Genomic DNA, 18,276 nt, shown 5'->3' with positions numbered 1-18,276 from the left:
ACTAGTTGCAGAAAGCTGGAGGTTGCCAGGAGATTTGCACAGATTGGATTGCTCCGGCATTCTCAGATGCCATGGGTCTGCCTCCTTGGCCAAGAATTTTGCACATTTCCAAAGAGGTGCTTCAGGGCTGCAACTGAACCATGGGGGACGCTCCCACCGAAAGGTCTTTCCGTGCGTGCTAAAAATAGGTGCGATATGGTATGGGGATTCCCTGCACGGCTGAGACATCTTCTGCGTGAGGCAAATCTGCAGGCAGGCTGAGATCCACCCTGGGCTTGCGAGGACTTATTTGCATTTGATACAATGGCAGACAGATCCTATGTCTGTTTATGGGGGTGCGGGATCCCAAATAGGTATAAAGGTAAAGGAACCCCAAACCATTAGGTCCAGTCGTGGCCGACTCTGGGGTTGCAGCACTCATCTCGCTTTACTGGCCGAGGGAGCCGGCATACAGCTTCCGGGTCATGTGGCCAGCATGACTAAGCCGCTTCTGGCGAACCAGAGCAGTGCACGGAAACACCATTTCCCTTCCCGCCGGAGCAGTACCTATTTATCTACTTGCACTTTGACGTGCTTTCGAACTGCTAGCTTGGCAGGAGCAGGGACTGAGCAATGGGAGCTCACCCCGTCGCAGGGATTCAAACCGTCGACCTTCTGATCAGCAAGTCCTAGGCTCTGTGGTTTAACCCACAGCACCACCCGCGTCCCTATACCCAAATAGGTATACTAGGAACTAAATCTCACTAGCTTCCATGAGGGTGACTTATGCAGCCTAAAAGACCAAGGCAGATCTGAGGACGGGGTCAAATCTTTCTTTGCTGCTCAGTTCCTTGTAAATTTTCAATCACTTCGGCAAAGCATGTGTGTGAGTATTTAGGGATTTAATTTTCTCTTTAGGGAGAGAGAGGTCAGTTAGGCTAAGAGTACTCAATCAATTTTATCGTATATCGCCAAAGGCCTTTACAATGGACAGCAGTGAATAAAAGGAAACTTTAATCTAAAACCCTACAATGTAACCTGTAGCAGATAACATAAAAAGAAATTTACAACATTAAGACTGGAGTGCATTCACATAGCTGGAACAGAGCTTCTTGGATGCCAGCGCAAATTTGGCTACCTGGTGTATAGTATATAAGACGTTTATCTGCTAGGAGTTGAACTCTCACTTCCAGTGTGGATCAACCTGGAAGCCAATGAATAATTGGCAATATAGATTTTCCTCTGGGCGATGCATACAGAGGGAAAATCAGCAGATAGTTTGTGATGTCCTCTACCTGATTGCATCCATATATACATTTGTGATCCATATGGTCAGTGCCAGATTTACGTATAAGCTGAACAAGCTATAGCTTAGGGCCCCACTCTCTTGGGCCCCCCAAAAAATTTAAAGGAAAAAACAACTGGATGTACATTTCCAAAATATAAGATAAAAAACAAATAAAATGTAATCTATATACAGTTAGAGGTTAATAATTGTTGTTGTTGTTGTTTAGTCATTTAGTAATATCTGACTCTTCGTGACCCCATGGACCAAAGCACGCCCAAAGGACGCCAGGCACTTCTGTCTTCCACTGCCTCCCGCAGTTTGGTCAGACTCATGCTGGTAGCTTCGAGAACACTGTCCAACCATCTTGTCCTCTGTCGTCCCCTTCTCCTTGTGCCCTCCATCTTTCCCAACATCAGGGTCTTTTCCAGGGAGTCTTCTCTTCTCATGAGGTGGCCAAAGTATTGGAGCCTCAGCTTCAGGATCTGTCCTTCCAGTGAGCACTCAGGGCTGATTTCCTTAAGAATGGATAGGTTTGATCTTCTTGCAGTCCATGGGACTCTCAAGAGTCTCCTTCAGCACCATAATTCAAAAGCATCAATTCTTCGGCGATCAGCCTTCTTTACGGTCCAGCTTTCACTTCCATACATCACTACTGGGAAAACCATAGCTTTAACTATACGGACCTTTGTTGGCTATTAATATACTTCTTCTTTATTGTATTTCAGTTCAACAATTACAACAATTGCTTTCATAAAATACATATTTTGTTATGTGCAAATGGCTTTAGATACCTATTACGGCCATAAATTACCATGTAGTAGGGCTGTCCAACAGGTTGATCGCGGGATGCCTCTGGTCAGTCCTGGGATCCTCCCCCCCCTTCCCCCCGGCCAGCTTTTCAACACAAAAAACAGTGACAATTTGTTGTTGACAAAGGACAGCTGGACATATAAAGGGCCCCATTACATTCTGTAGCTTAGGGCAGACACAGGCAAACTCAGCCCTCCAGATGTTTTGAGACTACAACTCCCATCATCCCTGACCACTGGTCCTGTTAGCTAGGGATCATGGGAGTTGTAGTCCCAAAACATCTGGAGGGCCGAGTTTGCCTATGCCTGGCTTAGGGCCTCATCAAACCTAAATCCGGCCCTGCATAGGGGGCATTCTCTGGTATCTCCCCTCTAAATATGCTGAGGGCATCTGTTGAAACCTTAGTTCTAGAAAGGCGCTGCATTGTTGTGAGGACAGAATTTCAAGGTAATGGGGCTTTGAGTGATTGGTCTCAATCACTCAAGAGTACTAAGTGTAGCTTTATCCAGCAATTGGATAAAAGGAAGTGCTGCTTAATGATGCGTTTACTCCATCACAGCACGCACAAGCATAGCCATTCAAGCACATACCCAATCTAGACCCTCATGATGACTTTGTCTTCACATTACCCCTGCGAGAGAGGTTATGCTGAGTGCCTCAAGTCACTCCGTGAGTTTCATGGCATGTATATGCAAATGGTAGCTTGGGCATAGCCACATCCACACCAGGCATTTTAAGACTTCCTGGCAACTATAGTTGGTTAAGGGAGCTGGGAATTGTAGTTCCGGCTGTGAGAGGCATATTGCAGCTCCTGTGATTCTTGGTGGAGGGAATCCATGTCCTGTAAATGTGCGATGTGGCTGGGAAAACACTGTACAGTGGTACCTCGGGATAACTTCATTCTGGAGGTCCATTCTTAACCTGAAACTGTTCTTAACCTGAAGCACCACTTTAGCTAATAGGGCCTCCTGCTACCGCCGTGCCGCAGGAGCACGATTTCTGTTCTCATCCTGAAGCAAAGTTCTTAACCCGAGGTACTATTTCTGGGTATGCGGAGTCTGTAACCTGAAGCGTATGTAACCTGAAGCATATGTAACCTGAGGTACCACTGTAAAGAAATGAGTAGCCTGCCCAGTACAGACTTTCAGCATCTGCTTTGACTTTTGAGGCAGGGTGGGGAGTCACAGGCAATTCAATCAGAGGCCTCTCCACACCATATTCTGAACCCCCAGCAGTAATCCAGCACTCTAACCACTACACCACACTGCCTCTCCTCTGTTGCACCTCCATGCCCCACTTGAAGCAGAGCAATGCAGTGGTTTAGACTGAGCATCGGGCAAGAGCCAGGGAGTCTCCAGGTTCCAGTTCTCCCCTGAAGTTTGCTGGATGACCTTGGGTCATGCACAATCGCTATGCCTAAGCAGCCTACCTCCTGGGGCTGTTGTGGGGATCTGCATGTTGCCTTGAGCTCCTCCTAAGAAAGGCAGGATGCAACGGAGAAAGGTAGGCTGCAAGGGGATTTATGACAGCTTTCCACTTTCGTTGCCTTGAGAGCCTGTGTGATCTAACAGTTAAGAGGGATCCTGAGGGTCATCTAGCCCAACCCCACCTCCACACAAGGTTTCCCATCCAATCTGAAACCACACCGGACCCTGCTTAGCTTTGCAAACGTTCCAGCGGCTTTATTGCTGCACCACTCCCGTTTTCTATGCCTCTTAGGTGGAGAGCTTTCGCTGTCCCGCGCTTCACTTCAGCTCCTGGGTGCGCGCAGGCAAGTTTCAGGACGGTCGGTTAAAGAAGGTGGAAAAAGCAGCAACAAGCAGCAGCCCTGCGCTCGTACCGGGCGCGCGTCTCCGGGAAGAGAAAGAGAGCAGCGCTCGGCTTGCCAAGAAAGTAACCCAATCCTCCCGGCGGGCGGGGTCTGGGACTGATGTAACAGGAAACGGGGATGTTTCCTTTGCGCTGCGGATCGCTTACAACCGGACCACGCTCGCCAGTCCCTCCTCAGACCCAGCCGCCTCCTCCGGAGGGCAGAGCGCAGCAGAGCCGCCTCCCTTCGCCCCATCTCCCAACTTGGATTGTACCTGCCTCTCCTGATCGACTCCTTTGTTGTGCGCTTCGACTCCGCTTCGCATTTGCCTTTTTGGAGTGTTGTGTGTGTGTGGAAGGGGGCAAAGCTGCCTCCGAAACGAAGAACCCACCGAGAGTTGGACGCACATCCGATCGCCTTGCCTACGGTGCCGCTAGGAGGAAGAGCTTTTGGGTGAGCATCGATCCTAATACAGAGCACTCTTTACCCACGCGCGCGAGAGGCAATCGCTCCTGCTGGCGAAGTTGGAGGCTCCCCGCGCGCGTGTGGTTTGCACAAGCCGTGGAGAGGAACTTTATTTGGAGGGAGGGAGGGGGGGAAACCCCTTTGTTCGAAAGCGCGCCTCCGTGTAGGGGTGAGAGCGGTGGGACCACACGCAACTCGGGGCTTCTCCGGCTGCGCGTAAAGAGACAGACCCCAAGTTGGCAGCAAGCGACACCCGGGCGCACCCGGTTTCGCCTTGGGGAAGTGCAGGAAATCCACCGGGCGCCTGCAGAGTTTTCAGAATCCCTCTGGAGCAAAGCCCGGCGTGGAAATCAGGCGGCTTTGGGCAAAGCAGGGGCGAACGGAAAAAGAGGACGAGGGCGATGCCGGCGCTGCAGCCGCGCTCGCCTCGGTGCCGTTTCGGTGGCTGAATCGGCGCGAGGGTTTGCGCGCATTGCGAGCTCCTTCGCGTGTCGGAAAGCGAGGCGTGGAGAGAGAGGAGCGTACGAAAAGGCACCCCCGGTAGCCCTTTGCTGTTCGTGTCATATCAGACTCAGGGCTGTAAACCTGCGTGTCCTTACTTGGGAATAAGCCTCGTTGCTCTCAGGGGGCTTCCTTCAAGTAAACGGGGGAAAGCTTTTTCTGGAAGTCCCACAGAGATCAGGGGGGCTCTTTCCTACATAAGGAGACACTGTTGAGGCCATGCGCTATGGCACTTCTGCCTGAGTAGACTTAGCATGGTTATTAGCATTCAGGGAAGTTTTTAGTGTGTGATGTTGTATTGCGCTTTTTTTGTTTTTTTGTTGGGAGCTGCCCAGAGTGGCTGGAGCAACAGTCAGATGGGGGTCATATTTATAAATTGTTGTTGTTTTTGTTGTTTGTATAGCACCACCTGTAGATAAAGTTCAATACCTGGTACTAATCACATTTGCATCTAGATGTTGCTATTTCTGATTTTATGTATGAATAGCCTAGGTCCCGAATCCAGCCGGCTTTGCTATTTCCAGGAAATATGCTTTAAGATCCATAGCCTTGTTTGCTGCTGCCAGTCCTTTAGGTGCCAATGTGCCTAGAATTTCTGCCCAGGGCTGCAATTCTGCACACACTTACCTGGGAACAAGCCAGATTCAATTTGGTCACTCTTCTGAGTAGGCATACATTGTTTGGATTGCACTACATGGTCACACTCCCAAGCAATTAGCAATCCCACACTGAGTGAGAGGACTTCTGAGTAAGCCTGATTAGGACTGGCGTATTAGCGGCTCATGTGTTCACCACAAACACTGTCGCTTTTTCTCCTTCAACCTCAAAACCATTGAAGCCGTGAAAATGTGGAAGCGTGTGGACTTGTAGGGTTACATTTTCTCCCCAACCTCGTGTGGTTTGACTTCTCTTGATTTGGATGTAGCAAAGTGGCAGCCGCACATGAACATAGGGCAGTTTTTCATGTTTGGTGTTTTATTGTGTTTTTAATATTTGGCTAGGAACTGCCCAGAGTTGGGGGCAACCCAGTCAGATGGCCAGCCTATAAATAAAATTATTATTATTATTATTATTATTATTATTATTATTATTTCCATGAGGTTCAGCTTTGGTGATTGACTTTCTGTGTGTAAGGAAGAAATAGTTTAAGGAGGATTGGCTCCTGTGTGATGAGTTGTCAATGATAAAAATTCTACTGAGGTGTATAGAGGGAAAGAAATGCCTTTGGTTGGCAGCCCTACATTTAAACTCTATGGAGAATTTGTGAGCCCAGAATGGATGTGCGGTCCAAGCCTCCACTGCTATTTTGGCCATTTGAAATTAACCCTTCTTAGCACTGGGGAGCAGGACTCCACTTACCTGGAAGATCAAGGGGTCATTGAGGAAACCCCAGATAGAAATATCTGGGGCACAGAGAGTGCTGAAACGCTTCGGATAGACTTGTTTGGGGCTTTTCTTTTGCCGGAGATAAGTGCAAGTAAACCCCCTTCATACAAGAGTAGCTGCTAAAGGATTGGAGTTGTTCTTCCCTTCTGGAGTTAAGAGTTACACCTGGTTTTATCATATTTTTAAGTACTGCTGTTGTTCGTTCGGAACTCAAATGGCACGGGGTTAACTTTCATCCATGAACCCTATGAGGTAATTCAGGCTGGTACCTTGTCTCCATTTCCCCAGGAGGAGAAATCCCTATAGCTCAGAAGTGCATGAATTGCTTCACATGTCTCACGTTTCTTGACTGTGCCTAGAAAGGTCTGTCCATTGCAATGGTTAGAAATTGTGTCATTTGTTGTGTCCCTTGCTGCTTGTAACCCATAATGGGCTATTGCTCTACATTTCAACGTTTCCTTTTGTCTGCTGGATACCAGTTGTCTGCTTGTATTACTACTTTTGACCTTTTTTAAAAAAAGAAAAGGAAAAGGAACGAGATGCTTTGCAAACGGTCAAATAAAATCCTGCTCTTTGTTGCCATGATCCAGATAAGTGCTGACCGGTGTATTTCTGCCAGTTCATTCAGAGGGTGGACTAGGGGATTTGGGACCTGTTCTCATAAACATTCACAGATCTAAAACATCAGATCAGAATATCTTTCTTTGGATTATAAAGAAACCGGCCATTGAGTAGTGCTTAGCTGTGCTGCAAAACTAGAGTTCAGGACACAGGTGGCACTGTGGTCTAAACCACTAAGTCTCTTGGGCTTGCCAATCAGAAGGTTGTTGGTTCGAATCCCCGTGATGGAGTGAGCTCCTGTTGCTCTGTCCCAGCTCCTGCCAACCTAGCAGTCCAAAAGCACACCACTGCAAGTAGATAAATAGGTACCACTGCTGTGGGAAGGTAAATGGCGTTTCTGTGCACTCTGGTTTCTATCACGGTGTCCCGTTGCACCAGAAGTGGTTTTGTCATGCTGGCCAGATGACCGAGAAAGCTGTCTGTCGACAAACGTCGGCTCCCTCAGCCTGAAAGCAAGATGAGTGCCACAAACCCATAGTCGCCTTTGACTGGACTTAGCTGTCCAGGGGTCCTTTGCCTTTAACTTCTACCTTTTACCTTTACTATAGTTCACATTACCATCTTAGAGGATGGTGAAGTTGTGTGTTTCTTTTCAGTGTGTTCCTCAGCTCATCCTCCAACCCCTTCCTCAGATGTTCAAATCAACATGGCTTCATTAGTGTCATATTTGTGTCTGTTTGTATACAGGGGGCATTGATGGGCAGGGATCCTCACACCTTTGCTAGGAATGGCCAAAGGACTCTCGCCGGTGTGAATAGTTTTCTTATGACAGTAGTACAGGATGCAACTATATTTTGGATGATGTTGAGCTGTGTGAACACAGGTTCAAAACCCAGCACTGCAAATGCAGCGAGTTCACTGTAAAGGGGAGTGTGAATTTATTTAATTTTTATTTATTTTATATCCCGCCCATCTGGCTGGGTTTCCCCAGCCATTCTGCGCAGCTTACAACATATATAAAAACACAACAAAACATCAAACATTAAAAAACCACATATCCTATACAAGCAACAAACAAACCAATAAATCAATAGAAACCAACAACAATAACAAACAGTTTACAGTTTCTTCAAATTAAAATAACCACCAACCCCAACTAAACATTTAACTAACACCAACTTGACAAAAAGGAAACAGAGGAACCAGAATTGGAACCGGTTAAAGCATTGTGAAACAGTTTAGCCAGTTGCCCCCACCCAAGAGTTGTTCCAGCAATGTCTCAATGGCCTCCCAGGAACCTCTTTTAGCTGCTAAAGGTGAGTCTGGGCCCCATCCCCTAGGACAGGTGAAAATGGGCCTTGAAGTAGTATTCCTTCCAGCACTCACAGTGCAGCCATGAACACCGCAGCGGTTAACCTCCTCCACTCCAAGGCCACAATCCCTTGGAAACATGGTGGTGAGGGCTACATAACAGTGAGGCTAGAAGCAAAGATGGTCATGGCCTGTGTTTTTTCTCTCTCTTTCTGCCACCTGCTTCCCCACTTCTCTCTCTCTCCTTCCTTCCCTCCCTCCCTCTTTCTCTTCCTCCCTGCCCAGAGAACTGCCAGGAAAGGACAGATTGCTGTTGCCAGAGGTCTCAACTGATTGCTCCCAGAGGGATTTCCATCCATCCATCCATCCTCCTCCTTGTGCCACCCATTTTGGCTTTGTGTGTGTTATGCTTCCCTGTGCTCCTTCTCTTCCTCCCAGCTCCCCCCAACTGCATGAAATCCATCGGAGGTCCACAGGTTCCTCACCACTCAAGAATCATTACCACAGTCCTGTAAGGCAGGCGAATACGATTCTCCCCGTGTCGCAAAGGGATTCACATGCACCATGCATTTAAAGCACCACTGGGGGGGGGGGGGCAGGAAGAACCCTGGGAGCTGTAGTTTGTTATGGGTGCTGGGAACCTGTGTGCAGTTTCCAGGGGCCTCATCCTCAAGGTTTTCTCACCTCATATCACTCTATGTAGCATTTTGAGGCAGGGGAATTCTGACCACGACACCACAATGCAGCACATTTTGCACCATGGAAGAAGAGCAGGAGAGAGAATAAGACACAGGGCTCCTATTTTCAGTGGCCACCTGGCACCTGCAGCATCGTTTAATTTTGGCCCAAGGTGCTTAGAAAGCCACTTCATCCGCAAAACCAAATCCTATCACAGTCAGTGAATAAACTATCCAGATTAGAGCTACAGCAAACACCTTTTGTGACTCTCTGTGTGTGCTTTGAATGTATGGCGGTTAGGCAGCCTGTAAAATCCAAATCTAACATCATAAATTTGTCAAACAAGTTTGTTTGCGAACTGAAATCCACAGTAGTTTTCATGTCTAAGGCTTAAATCACCCTTTGCATTGAACATCCTCTAAAATGTGAATAGGAAACTTCATGAATAAAAAAAAAAATCTACATTCAGTTTTTCCCCTGCGTTTGGTCCGGCATTAACCACTTTGGGAATGTAAGAAGACCTCTTCTGGATCAAACCAAAGATCCATCTATAATTCACACATGGCACAGGAAAGGCTGAAAGGGGCTTCTCAGCCTATATTTTTTGCAGTTGAATCCCGGAAGGAAAGAAAGTATAAACTGAAAGCAATGGTGGGTTCAAATGCAAACGTTTTTGCTTTCTGGGATATAAACGTTTTATTTTAGTTTGCTTAAAATGGTATATATAAGAAGATGGATTGTTCTGTTGTTTATGGATATGTTGCTTGTTGTTTTTTTTTAATTTTTATTAAGTACAAATTAGAAAACATACATATTCACAACAAAAGAAAATACATCTAACCAAGGAAAAAAAATTAGAGAATATTTTGTCTCTTTTCATATTTACAGTTATTTATACCTCTATAAAATGCTATTCACAAAAAAACAGTGAAATGAAAGATAATATATCAGAAAAGAGAAAAAAGAACAAAGAAAGAATAAAGAAGTAAAAGAAAAAGATCATAGGTGAAAATTTTTAAAAGTAGATAAGTACTCACAATACATAGCCGTTTCCCATCTATATTTATATTCATTTGTATAATTTCATCTTGTCCTTATCTACCTTAAATAAAGTGTTTTGTTTTGTTTTTAAAAAAAGACTTCCACCGTTTACCTCACGCGTTTTTAATAATCCGTTCGTCAGAACCTCTGTTCTTCATATTTTCCCTTTGGATTTCCTTAATGTCTCCACTTTGTATTTTTTATATTATATTTATGTTGCTTGTTAACACTCTCAGTACTGACGTGGTATAGGCAGTTGTGCTCCTGTAGCTAGGAAAATGAAAGAGAGTACCACCGGCATTCGATTCAAGCGGTTGGCTCATCCACTTTGAGAAGGACGTGCAAGAGGACATTTTGTAGCTCTTCAGTGGTTAGTTATTAAGCCTACAAAACTTATGTTTCAATGGTGGTGATGCTGGCTAGTTTTGGTTACTTTAGAAGTCAGTAAAACAATTGTTTGAAACCTCAGCCTGATCTTTCATAAGTCAAAATTTAGAGTGAATCTTCTGGTGTCTTTGGTTTTATGTTTAATAGAATCTGAGGAGGCGGGCAAGTGGAAAGGTAGGGGGATAACTTTAACAGTGTTACACACGAGTTGCCAAAGCTGAGGTGGTTTTAAAATGGTACGTGCACAGTTCAGCAAAGCCACTATTTTGGAACAAATAAGATTCACAAGGTGAAGCAGTTTTCACTTCTTTCGTAATTTCTGACAGGCCATTGATCTCTGCGTCTCCCTCCAAGTGGCAGGTCTATACTTACTCTTTTTGAAGATCTGCACATGTGTTGAACAGAAGCTCACCGAAATATTTCAGTCCTTTTCAGTGAAGCTAGCTGAACCGTCACCAGTGCACACCTCCACAGGGTTGTGGAGGTGTGGTGAGCAATAGAGGCTGGCTGGTTCATCCTGGCATGGCAAAATTGGCCAAATGCTAGGGTTAAAATAATAATAATTAAGCATCCTTTAACCTTTAGCTGTATTGTTCAAAATCCCATGTTGATCAGGAAGGGGGAGCAGGAATGTCAACTTTCCCACATCCACACCCAACCAACAAGCCATTGCATCACAACCGCTTTTATTCTCACTGAGTGGAAGTCTTTTTTTGGGGATGGGGGGCAACACACTCTAAATTCCCAATGCAGTTTTGTTAAATGGTATTTTAAAAAGTTTCGTTGCCGCTTCAGGTCAGCATTGTCGTTTCAACGCGAAGTATACTTGTACCTCGCAGTCACACTTTTGCAAACGTAACCTCCTTCCTTCTATTCACCTTCTGCCCATGTTTATAGTTTCTGAGTGATTCGTGCAGAAATAAGTTCACGTTTACAGGCCTTGGGAAAATTAGATTGAATGGATGTGGATATTGTTGCTTAGATGAAGAGGGATTTTCAGGGGATATTTGTGGCAGGCTGCAAATCTCCTGGCCCATTCCTCCTTTTGAAAACTTAATTTAAAAATAAATAAACCAGGGTGACTGGGTGTGCTACGTGTTGGAGTACCCAAAACAAAACCCCAGCCACTTGCTGTTTTAATTTACCCAGAGGACTTTTTTAAATGTTCAAGTACATATGCACAATTCTTGCACACAGAGACAAAAGTTATTGAAATATTTCATACAGTAGCACAGTGAGTGCTCATGTACAAATTGCAACCTGAGCAGGGTAGAGGACACAGTACACACATAAAAAAAAGGTAAAGGACCCCTGGATTGTTAAGTTCAGTCAAAGGTGACTATTGGGTTGCAGCGCTCATCTCACTTTCAGGCCAAGGGAGCCGGCGTTTGTCCACAGACAGCTTTCTGGGTCAGGTGGCCAGCAGGACTAAGCGGCTTCTGGCACAACGGAACACCGTGATGGAAACCAGAGTGCATGGAAACGCTGTTAACCTTTCCGCCACCTATTTATCTACTTGCACTGGTGTGCTTTCGAACTGCTAGGTTGGCAGGAGCTGGAGCAGAGCAACAGGCGCTCACCCCATTGTGCGGATTTGAACCACCGACCTTCTGATCAGCAAGCCCAAGAGGATCAGTGGTTTAGACCACAGCGCCACCTGCATCCCTTTACCAGTGCACACGTACAATGTTGTGGATCTAGGAAATCCTTTAAGCACCTCATCGCTCAGCTTAAGTCCTGACATGCAGAGGTTGTTTTGCCCTATGACACCCAGAGCTCTCCCCCCCGACAACCAGAGTTACCCCCCTAAAAGCCAGCCTCAGTGTGCATCTACGTATAAATTAGCAGGTTCAACCCTGTGTCGTGAGCCTGCCCCCCAAGCCTTTCAAGTACCTATCCTCTTTCCCTTTGCTTCTGTGGCTTTTGCACAGATTTACCAAAAGGGCCCTGGCGTTTGAAAGCTTCTGCCCTGTTTCTGGCGCTTCTATAGAGCAAACCTGCAATGTGACTTAAGTCAATTTATGGTTTTATTGACGGCTTTGAAACTGTGTACATGCCGATAAAGGAGGAGAAGACGGGGCTTGCTGTTTGGCACGCCTTGTGTTTTGAAAAGTTTGAAGAACCCAGGAAGCACTTCTGTCCAAGAATTCGAAAGCAGCTTGTTCAAAGCTCCTCACCGCGTTCACAGCAGATGTGACATTTAAAAGTAAGGACTTCCTGTTTTGCAGCTCGGCTTCTTTACATAAGGTGCAATTCCCTTATATATACATATATATATATTTAATTTTTAACCTGGTAACCACAACATTTGCTGAGCTTTATTATTTCGCAGTCAGCTGCATATGTGTACATTACATAAACTTTCTGGAAGGAAGCCCAGATCCAGCCCACTCTGTATCTTATCTCTGTGTAGGCAACATACACAGCGTTGTGGCATGGCAAACAGAAGTGGTTTTCCTCTGACGTGAGGGGGCGGGTGGGAACCTCAGACCTGGGAGCCAAATACTCCAGCACTCTCAGCCTTGTCCTCAGGAACTCTCTTTGCACTCCTGGCTGGTGCTGCTTAATCTTCTCTTTGAGTGATTTACCTGGCCAGAACTCCATAAACCAGGGGTCAGCAAACTTTTTCAGCAGGGGGCCAGTCCACTGTCCCTCAGACCTTGGGGGGGTGGACTATATTTTTTTTTTTGGGGGGGGAGGAATGAACGAATTCCTATGCCCCACAAATAACCCAGAGATGCATTTTAAATAAAAGGACACATTCTACTCATGTAAAAACACGCTGATTCCCAGACCATTCGCGGGCCGCATTGAGAAGGCGATTGGGCCGGATCTGGCCCCAGGCCTTAGTTTGCTTACCCATGCCTTAAACTCTGCTAATGACACTTTTTTTGTCTGAATGGAGGATTGTGAGGGGTGTGAAACTCAGTGTAAAAACAAAGGGTGCATCCATTGTGGGTGGCTCTTGTGAACCAAGTATAACCTTCTCCCGGGAAAACACACAGAAGTAGCAATCAGGAACAGCTCAGGCCTCTCTCTGTGTGGGTTTTCCAAAGAAAACTGGCAATTTAACCATTTTAATTGTATGGGGACATTAATTTTGTTTCCTGGTGCTCATACCAAGTGCAAAATGTCTCATGAGATGTTGTCCCCCACCTCAACAGCAGTTCCTTACCACCCTCACTTAAATATACTGAGCAACATAGGCCTTTTGGATCACGGAGAAGCAACTTTTCCTCAGGTTATGAATTTATTATGTGTGTGTGATAAAGACTTCAAATCTTGCAGCCCAGATTCAGATTATTAACGTTTCCGGGCAAAGAAAGAGGCCAAAATCGTTCTGCGTAATCCACTCGGAAAACATAATTTTGATTACTTTAAATTCAAGTGGCAGAGCTTACTGAATTTTAAATGCAAGGGTTTTGAGCAAAGGAAAGTACAATCACATAGCTGTTAAGAACATTTAATAATAATTCCGCCATTGAGCACAGTTTTTAAAATTCAGATGATCTGTTTCTGCCTACATATGTAGGCATTGGATTTGTAGCCATTATGCTCATTTGCCTTCAATAGCAATAAAGCTCTGCTGGATGTAATATTAATTGCCTCTGGTCTATTTTTTGGGAATCCTGCAACGAGATTTAAGTTTTTACTCTGCTAACTCTTTCTTGGGCTCCCTGATCACTGCAGATGGTGACAGCAGTCATGAAATTAAAAGACACCTGCTTCTTGGGAGAAAAGCAATGACAAACCTAGACAGCATCTTAAAAAGCAGAGACATCACCTTGCCAACAAAGGTCCGTATAGTTAAAGCTATGGTTTTCCCAGTAGTGATGTATGGAAGTGAGAGCTGGACCATAAAGAAGGTTGATCGCTGAAAAATTGATGCTTTTGAATTATGGTGCTGGAGGAGACTCTTGAGAGTCCCATAGACTGCAAGAAGATCAAACCGATCCATTCTTAAGGAAATCAGCCCTGAGTGCTCACTGGAAGGACAGATCCTAAAGCTGAGGTTCCAATACTTTGGCCACCTCATGAGAAGAGAAGACTCCCTGGAAAAGACCCTGATGTTGGGAAAGATGGAGGGCACAAGGAGAAGGGGATAACAGAGGACGAGATGGTTAGACAGTGTTCTCGAAGCTACCAGCATGAGTTTGACCAAACTGCGGGAGGCAGCGGAAGACAGAAGTGCCTGGCGTGCTCTGGTCCATGGGGTCACAAAGAGTCAGACACGACTAAACGACTAAACAACAACAAACTATATATTGTAGTTCTGTTCTGGATCAATATTGAGTAGAATTCCGTGACAGTGTCTACATATGTAGTGTGTCTGTTGACTGCAGCAAATATGGTCCTGAAACATTTTCTTTGAAGCCATTCAGCTGGAGTTAGGGTTGCCATACATCCGGAATTTCCTGGACATATTCGGAATACTGCAGCTGCAAGCAGTGTCTGGATAGAAATCGGCGGAATGTCTGGGAAAATTCGGACGTACGAAAGCCTATGTCGGTAGTGTTGTTTTCCTCAGAAACAGCTCAAAAATGTCCAATCTCCTTGCGACTTTGCCCGAGAAAAAGCTCAACAGCTTTTTTGTCTGGGTTTTCACTTTTTGAAATATGGCAACCCTAGCTGGAGTACTTCTTTGAAGTAAATAGGTTGTTTATTGGGCAGCGTGGGAAAGAAGTTAAGTAGTTATGCAAATAGTAAATAGAGCAGCTTGTTGTATAATTAGTAACACCAGGAAAAAGAACGCTCGTTTCCTCTATATCTAAAACGAAGTCTTTGGTTTAAAGCAGCTGTGTTTCTTGTCTGCCTGAAGGTTAGTCACAGTAAGACAGTTTCTTGTTTACTAAACACAGAGTGTTGGGTAGGTTTTAATAATAGCGCTAAGTAAAGTAGTCCGGTTCCAAAATACTATGCGCTTTTTTTTTATCTTGTCAAATAAAAGCTCAACAACTAATGTTATATGGCAACTCTACATTTAAAGCACTATTATCGGGATTTAAACTGCCATGGCTCCCCAACTGTCATTTGTTAAGGGTGCTGAGAGTTGTGAGGAGACCCCTGTTGCCCTCACAGAACTACAATTCCCAGAATTCCATGGGAAGACGGGTTGATTCTAAAGCCATTGTTGGGAAAGATGCAGGCCCAACAATGACTAGGATGCCAATGGATGTGCTAGGTTCTTTGAAGATAAAATTGCTGATCGCCACAACAACTCAGACGCCATGGCTAATAAAGGTCCGATGTGCCAGGATGTAATGCAATTTTATGGGATCAACGACAGCTTTCCAGGTCTGAGGAAACAGGCAAAGTGCTTGTAGTGGCTCAGTCAACAACATTCCTTGTTTACCGCTTTGAGGTGGGCTGCCGGGGGGCAGTCAAGTGGAATAAATAAAAAAAGCTGAAAACTATTGAACGCTACCAACAAATTTAACTTTAACACAAAGGACCTTCTTCATGATGTAACTCCCTTTCATGCCTTATTCCTTCCGTTTCTGCTCTTAAAGGAGTCTAACTCTCACACCATGCCCTCTTTGCCAGCCACAAAAGCAATTGCTTCCCACTTCAACTTACCTGCCACTGACCCGGCAGCTGCCATTTTAAAAATTCAGAATTGCGATTTTGGAGTGTCTTTGTTTTGGAGCGCTGTCTCGTTATTACATGCGCAAACCCCGGGGTCCCTCTGAAACCGATGGGACATGTTAGTCCTGACTTACACCCTTGTGCAAATTAATTGAAACCAACAATGTAGTTTATTGTACAAAACTCACATATATATGTACAAAATTCACATATGTGTACATTAGTGATGGATATGACCTCCACTATTTTTAAGCAGCATTTGAACACAGTTTGGCATGGAATCTACTAGTTTTGAACAGTCACTGTTGATTTTCGGATCCCTGTACCACCCTTGAATCTGCGCCTGAATGAGCTTCTCCATAGTCGTACAGTCTACAGCACGGAGGCGACTTTTGCATATAGCCCACAAATTCTCAATGGGATTTACGTCCGGGGAATTCCCTGGCCAATCAAGTACCTGTATTTGCTGCTCTGTCATGAATTTCTTCACCACTTTCGATGTGTGACAGGGGGCAATATCCCAGTACCGTCAGGATACCTCTTTTCCAGCTCTGGAATAACCCTCTTTCGTAGAACCTCAGTATATTGTGGGGAGCGCATCATTCTTTCTGTTGGCTGCAGGATTCCGACACCATAATGATCAACTGACATTTCGTGTTTGTTTTGAGTACAGGATTACGAGTAAGATAGAAAACATGCTTTGTTTCAGTTAATTTGCACAAGGGTTGAGTTCCGTAGAAATGAAGTGCAACTAAGTTAGCTTGGACCCCACAAACAGAAAATAAACTTTTTAAAAAGAATGTATTCTCCCGAGTGCAGTAGATCAGTTCTTGATATGCAGGGAAAATAGTCCTAAGCAAACAGCCTTTATCATAGACACTGAGCTCCTCCGAATGGAAATGTACTTGTGAGTTTATTATGGGAATGTCTTAACTCTTGTGGTGGGTTTTGTCAATGGAGTCCAGCAGGTGTCACTCTGGGGACTAAACATGAAGGAGATGTTAGAATGATGTTTTTTTTCCTGGAGATAGGATGTGCTGAAGAAAGATATTTTCTTCATAACCCATAAGAAGTCCTTTTACTGCAGTTCTATCTCACTCTCTTTTAAGCTGGCATTAAGCTGCTTCTCAAGACCTTCCTCCTCCTCTGTTGTAACTTTGATGTGCAATCTACTTTAAGAATGACACGCACATGGCCTTGGATATGGTGCTTGCAATCCTTGACTATAATCAGCTGCTTCAACTAAGCAAACATACACAATGGGTTGCTGCAGATAACTGTGATTATGACCAGTGTTTGAAACTCCCCTTGTTCCAGGCGCATTTTGCGACAGGGAATTCCATTAGCGCAAGCAGCTTCTGAGCTCTGGGCGCAGTGCTGCGCCTGAGATTTCAGATTAAAACTGTAGAGTGGGAGGAAAGGAGGACCTTTTTCTGCCTCCCCACTTCCAGCTGCTCTCTGAAGACTGGAGAAGGGACCCTCTTAAGACTATCAGGAGGTGGGCAGGGGAAGGACTAGACCATGTGAAAAAGGAACCTACTATTTTGGTTTCATTCATTTTCAGCTTTGTATTCTTGTTATAAAAAACGCACGCCTAGGCATTCCGTTGTGGCAGCCATAACTTTGGTTTAAGGTGCCATTTAACTCTTAGCTGTCATATCTCAGTTTCTCACACTGATTATGGCTACAGCTTGAGCCTATGGTCTGTCTCACTAGGCAAAATGATATTGCCGCGGAATATTCCCACGGTAAGAGGAGTGCGTATGTTCTGAGATGCTAAATCCACAAAGAAGTGTACAGAGTTGAGGAAGCCAGAACATTTTCCATGTCTGATAGCAATAACATAGGCAACTTTATTGGTTTGTCAACAAAAAGGTCATGCGTTTATGAAAAAAGGTTAGAGCGGGTGTATGTTTTTATGAAAGGGTGTGAGTCCCTCTTTGTAGAAATATGTCTTGAAATTATCTTTGGGCTCAGCGGGGAACTGATTTGCTGTGTTGTTCCTGTTGGGAAGCTGGAGGTTTAGTTGAGACAAATGGTTTGTTTGTAAGTGCTGTGAATTGTTGGTCTTGGCTACTTGATTCATTCATTCATTCCAAATATTAATAAGTCAATATTATTTATAAGTACATTGCCCTCGCAAAACAATCTACAAAAAAAGGGGAGCTATGAGATAGAAGACATCAGAATGATGTGTGCATTATATGTAAGAAAGCTCAAACTGAAACATACAGACTGTTTGTGAATTGAATTGAATTTTATTATTACGGTCACAGACCAGTTCCGGCTCACTTACAATATCAGGAAAATCATAAAACACAACAGGAATACATTGAATTGCAATTGGGTATAACAGAGACAATTCAGATATAGCGGTAGTTAAAGCACCAGGAAGAATGGATGAAATTCAAAGACTATTTAGTTAAATATGCTAAGATAACTTAAATAGAAATACTTGCAAATAACAGATAGG

The 18,276-nt window shown here is 44.7% G+C and overlaps 1 protein-coding gene across 3 annotated transcripts in view; it reads left to right on the top strand.

Annotated features, from left to right (window-relative positions):
* The first annotated feature begins 3,999 nt into the window (after positions 1–3,999).
* Positions 4,000–18,276, top strand: part of CALCRL (calcitonin receptor like receptor) — a 91,766-nt gene continuing 77,489 nt past the window's right edge. For all 3 annotated transcript variants that reach the window (XR_013976971.1, XM_080971491.1, XM_080971492.1), the window contains exon 1: positions 4,000–4,340. The gene's annotated coding sequence lies outside the window, so the exon portion shown is untranslated. The remainder of the gene's footprint in view (positions 4,341–18,276) is intronic.

Source organism: Podarcis pityusensis (genome assembly GCF_964106645.2).
Source record: "Podarcis pityusensis genome assembly, chromosome: 1".
Classification (NCBI taxonomy): Eukaryota; Metazoa; Chordata; class Lepidosauria; order Squamata; family Lacertidae; genus Podarcis; species Podarcis pityusensis.
This window is presented reverse-complemented; position numbering and strand designations above follow the sequence as displayed.